A 6000-nucleotide genomic window follows, 5' to 3' on the forward strand; every position below is an offset into this window, starting at 1 on the left:
TCCATGGAACCAGGGTAAATGACGTACTTCATGTGTCAGTGTCCTGTAACTCACAACCTGTCTAACGAATCTGGACCACTGAGACTGGAGTGAGAAGAATATGGCATCAGATGACCATGTACCCATTAGTCTCATGTCTTTTCTCTGTAGAGTCAACTTGCTTAAAAAATGGGATTATTCCACTCCTTTCTTGGTATAAACAGTCCTCTCCATTTTGTGGAACAATTTTATGTAGGTTGTCAGTACGAAAAAGCCAGACACAGACAAGTGTTTTTCTTTTCTTTTCTTTTCTTTTCTTTTCTTTTCTTTTCTTTTCTTTTCTTTTCTTTTCTTTTCTTTTCTTTCTTTTCTTTTCTTTTTCTCTTCTCTTCTCTTCTCTTCTCTTCTCTTCTCTTCTCTTCTCTTCTCTTCTCTTCTCTTCCCTTCTCTTCTTTTCTTTTTAATTAGGTATTTTCATTAGGTGTTCTTTTCTTATGGCCCCAGGTAGGATAATGTTTTTTAAAAATAATGTCTAATGTCTACCAGCATAAAGGCCCCAGATACAGAAACTCAGCAAGGTTCATAGCATAGGATTTAGCATCTTAAAACAGCATCTGTGTGATTCTTATTTCTCACCACAGTGACTTAGTGTGGTCCCATGGTCAAGCTAGTGAAGTCTCAAATCATAAAAAGATAGACCATATTTTTTTTCATAGAGAAACGTGGCTGAAAGAAGCCTGATGTTCACAGCATACACAAATGGGAATATAAACCATTTGCATATTTATACACAGTGCACTTCTTAATTTTGAAATTAGAAACTGCCACTGAGGTAAGATGCTTAGTCACTTCGAGGCAACTTTTCTCCTTTGGAACTACCCAGTTTGGGTTCCAGCAAGAAAGATGCCTTCAAGTTCAATTTGACTGAATTTTTAAGAAGACACCAAGGGAAATTGATCAAAAGAGAGATGGATTTGTAGTAACAGTCTTAGCTGACTCAAACAATGACTTTTATTTCACCTTTTTGGGAATGAATTTCCCCACGAATGGAGCAAATTTCTGTCCTTAGGTTGCATTTACTTAAACTCTTAACTGTGGTCCTTTAATTAAATGGAAAGCAGAAAAATGAGAAAAATCCCTCTGTTCTCAGGATGTCCATTTGCAAAGCAAGCCTTTATAACACAGAAGACTATAATGTTCTCTGTTCTCGAGGTTTGTGAATATCCCTAATGCTCTATTAAGTATAAGAAAATACATGAGTAAGAAACCACTAAATGAGCCAGAGGAAAAGCCGATTTCTTAGTTAAAAGTTCATGTGCTGGTAATAGCTAGGTTTTCAGAAATACTGGAGCGTTTAAACGATTGGGTTTACACAGAACTGAATTTCCTTGCTTTTGGTCTTTTAAGTTTGGGGTTCTGTATTTCCAAAGCTATGATTTTTGTCATAATGATGGCCTTAGATTCTTTTCTTTTGGCTGGATTTACCCACCATAGATGCTTAACATTTATTCACAGTAATAAAAAAATGGTCTTTATCTTTAAAGAGTCCAAAAATCAACTTTTGTACAATGACTTAAAATAAGCAAAAATAAGAATGACACTTACATATATTGAAAACATATAAAGTTGAATATGAATGTAATTTAAAGATATCCAGATATTAATTTATTAAATTCTACAATCAATAGATTTTCTTGATATGTGAAAAGAAAACCTAAAGTTTAGGTAACATCAGTAGATGAGTTAAGCATATTAATTCCGTTGTTTAAGTTCAACATTGGTTCCCTCTGTGAAGATCACTGTATAATCTCAGGCCCCCTGTATGACAGGACTTATTTAGATTTCATTTGCCTAAATATTGACTAAATTTGAACACATCTAATATTTACCCCTTGTCTTCAAACTATATCTGGTATTTGGTATAGTTGATGTTCTATCAAAATAATAAATGCCCCCATGATTTGACGACTTCTGTGAGTCCTAAGTCCTCTGGTTTGCATTTTATACAGCATGCTGTGAATTTCCACTACTGTGTCTTCCTTTCAAAACTTGCTCAGATTTCCTCTAAAAGAACGAAGTCAGATCCTGCTTAGTCTGACATCGTCACCTGTAGAGCATTTTCCAGCACAGAAACCTGCTTCATACTTCTCTACTGTTTAAAACTAGCCTATGATATGTCATTGCTTTCTGGATATGACCAGAGCTCTTCAGAGGGTGACACGGACACAGGAATATCAAAGTCCTTTGTGATCTGGTCCTAGTTGCCCTTTCTAGACATCTCTCTCCAGGTTCTATAAGTCCAGTCATGTAGCATATAAAATATGACTAATACCCTTTGTCATAAAAATGAATTTTTTATTACAAGATTGAAATTAATTATCAGGTATTTTCCATTCTATGAAAAGCTCTCTGTGTGCACCTCTGTGGATATGTTTTAATTAATTAATTCAACAAACACTAACCATCTCTGCTACTCTAGTCATACTTCCCTTAGCTTGGGACACTGTCCTGAACCTGCTTAACCAAGTCTTACCCTCCCTAAATTGATCATACCTTTTATGAATAGTTGTTTATTGTTATATTTTATGAAGTTTGTAACAATACAAACAATTTTTTTGTATGTGCACAATAACAATGAATGAAAATTGAGTTCACAAATTTGAAGGAGAGTCGAGAGAGCTTTATGGGGAAAGCATGGGAGGAGAAATGTTATGATTACAATATAGTCTCACAAAGAAAAGAAAATAGAATGGCTTTTACATGTTATTATCAATAAATATTTATAAGGCACATTCCTATTCTCAAGAAGGAAATACCAATATGTAGGGTCAGACACCTTGTAGGTGTTAACACTCATTGTGATTACATCTCTATTTTCAACCTGGCGGGTTATATTCACCAAGCAATCATGATGTTAAGGGGCTTAAATGTGCCTACAAGTCTGTCTATAGATTCCCTGTTTTAAGCCCTGACAAAACAGATCTTGGTAGTGAGTTCTTAAATGTGGCTGTTGACTGGAGTTGGTGTATCTAAATGATGGGGAAGAGCAAACTATCACAGCAGGTCTTGAACTGAGCATCGTCTCAGAAGTCCAACAAGCTCCTTCATTCTCTTTCTTCACCCTTAAACAAATACTTGAAATTATTTTTACTCCTGAGATCATTCATTTCTATCTGTTAAATATGTTTCTCAGGTATAATTGTCAAAATCATATGCATTGACAATCTATAGTATGAACACACATGTGCATATAGAATGAGTCATGAATTAAATAATCAAGCTATGTTTTATTAGACATTTTCTTTATTTACATTTCAAATGTTATCACCTTTCCTGGCTTCCCCTCTGAAAGCTCCCCATCCCATCTTCCCTCTCCCTGCTCACTAACCCACTCACTCCCACTTCCCTGTGCTGGCATTCCCCTACACTGGGGCATCGAGCCTTCACAGGACTAAGGGCCTCTCCTCCCACTAATGCCCAATGAGCCCATTCTCTGCTCTATATACAGCTGAAGCCATGGGTCCTTTCATGTGTAGTCTTTGGTTGGTGGTTTAATCCTATTAACTTTCATTCTTAGGTATTTCTGTTTTGAGAACATTGAGATCTACAATATTAGTAATATTGTACTTATATTAAGTAGTTTTCAACCTTCCTAAAACTGTGATCCTTTAATAAAGTTCTTCATGTTTTAGTGACCCCCAACCATAAAATTTTTTTCAATTTTTTAGATATTTTATTCATTTACATTTCAAATGCTATCTCAAAAGTCCCCTATACCCTCCCCCACCCTGTTCCCCTACCCACCCACTCCCATTTCTTTGCCCTGGTATTCCCCTGTACTGGGGCATATAAAATTTGCAAGACCAAGGGTACTCTCTTCCAAATGATGACCAACTAGGCCATCTTCTGCTTCATATGTAGTTAGAGACACCAGCTCTGGAGGTACAGGTTAATCCATATTGTTGTACCACCTATAGGGTTGCAGACCCCTTCAGCTCCTTGGGTACTTTCTCTTGATCCTCCATTGGGGGCCGTGAATGAGGTAACCCAATCACAAAAGAACTCACTTGATAAGCACTCAGTGATAAGTGGATATTAGCCCAGAAACTTAGAAAACCCAAGATACAATTTGCAAAACAGAAGAAAATCAAGAAGAAGGAAGACCAACATGTGGATCCTTAATTCCTTCGTAGAATAGGGAAGTGGATATTAGCCCAAAACTTAGGATACCCAAGATATATAATACAATCTGCTAAACACATAAAACTCAAGAAGAATGAAGACCAAAGTGGGGTCACTGTACCCCTTCTTAGAATTGGGAACAAAACATCAATGGAAGGAGTTACAGAAACAAAGATTGGAGCTGTGATGAAAGGATGGACCATCTAGAGACTGCCATACCCAGGGATCCATCCCATAATCAGCTTCCAAACGCTGACACCATTGCATACACTAGCAAGATTTTGCTGAAAGGACCCTGATATAGCTGTCTCTTGTGAGACTATGCAGGGGCCTAGCAAACACAGAAGTGGATTCTCACAGTCAGCTAGTGGATGGATTACAGGGCTCCCAATGGAGGAGCTGGAGAAAGTACCCAAGGAGCTAAAGGGACCTGCAACCCTATAGGTGGTACAACATTATGAACTAACCAGTACCACGGAGCTCTTGACTCTAGCTGCATATGTATCAAAAGACGGCCTAGTCGGACATCCACTGTGTGGCCCATTGGACACACAAACTTTATATGCCCCAGTACAGGGGAACGCCAAGGCCAAAAAAAAAAAAAAATGGGAATGGGTGGGTAGGGAAATGGGGGAGAGGGGGGAGGGTATGGGGGACTTTTGGGATAGCATTGGAAATGTAATTGAGGAAAATACGTAATAAAATATATTTTAAAAAAAAAAACATGGAAGCAGTTACAGAGACAAAGTTTGGAGCTGAGATGAAAGGATGGACCATCCAGAGACTGCCCCACCTGGGGATCCATCCCATAATCAGTCACCAAAGGCAGACACTATAGCATATGCCAGCAAGATTTTGCTGAAAGGACCCTGATACAGCTGTCTCTAGTGAGGTTATGCCAGTGCCTGGCAAATACAGAAGTGGATGCTCACAGTCAACTATAGGATGGAACATAAAATTATTTTTGTCGCTACTTTATAACTGTAATCTTATTACTGTTATGAATCATAGTGTAAATATCTGATATGCAGAATGTCTGATATGTGACTGAAAAGGGGTCATGATTCAGGTTGAGAACCACTGTTATTAACTACAATTGCCTTGTTGAGCTATAGAATTCTGTGCTTATTTATTCTATCTTGAAAGGTTAGCCTTGCCTAATGGCTAATCTTGGAGGTTGTTATTCTGCTTCCTCTGCATCTCAAAATTTTCTTGTTAGGTTCTATAAATAAATGACACTCCACTCAGTAGATTATTTTCCAGGTCTATTGGCTATATTACAAGAGGCTGGATTCTTCTGCTTTTTATTTGTTTAGCTAACATTTCACTATGTATCTTTGAGGACTTTAAAAATCCATGTGTTCACCAGTGAACATCTTGATGCAATTATGAGGAGTGAAGCAGTGGACATAAGAATGCCAATAACCTGAGAGTTCTCATTGCATTCCTTTAGATATTTATGCACATTCTCAGAAGTGGAATAGTTGGATCATGTGTTAGCTCTGTTATTAATATTAAGGTTCTTTAATACTATATCCCACAGTTAACCTGTTAATTTTTATCCCTCCTATCCAATCAATAATACCTTAATGACTACTGACCAAAATGTATCTAAACTCTATTTTTCATTGTCTCTCTTGCTAGCACAGAAGGGAAAATTCAGTCATTCTGACCTTAGTGACGACTTCAAAGGCTTCCAACTAGGCTTTTCTCTACCTTGCTAACTTTCACTCTGAGTTGAACATATCTCTCAAATAGCCCTATCTGCAAGTCCATCCCTTCCTGACTTAGAAGGATGTTATTTGCAGAAATAAGATGCAAAGTCTGAGTTCTTAATCA

The sequence above is a fragment of the Mus caroli genome, unplaced genomic scaffold (assembly GCF_978045245.1).
Source record: "Mus caroli unplaced genomic scaffold, Mus_caroli_1 scaffold_9, whole genome shotgun sequence".
In the NCBI taxonomy this organism is placed as follows: domain Eukaryota; kingdom Metazoa; phylum Chordata; class Mammalia; order Rodentia; family Muridae; genus Mus; species Mus caroli.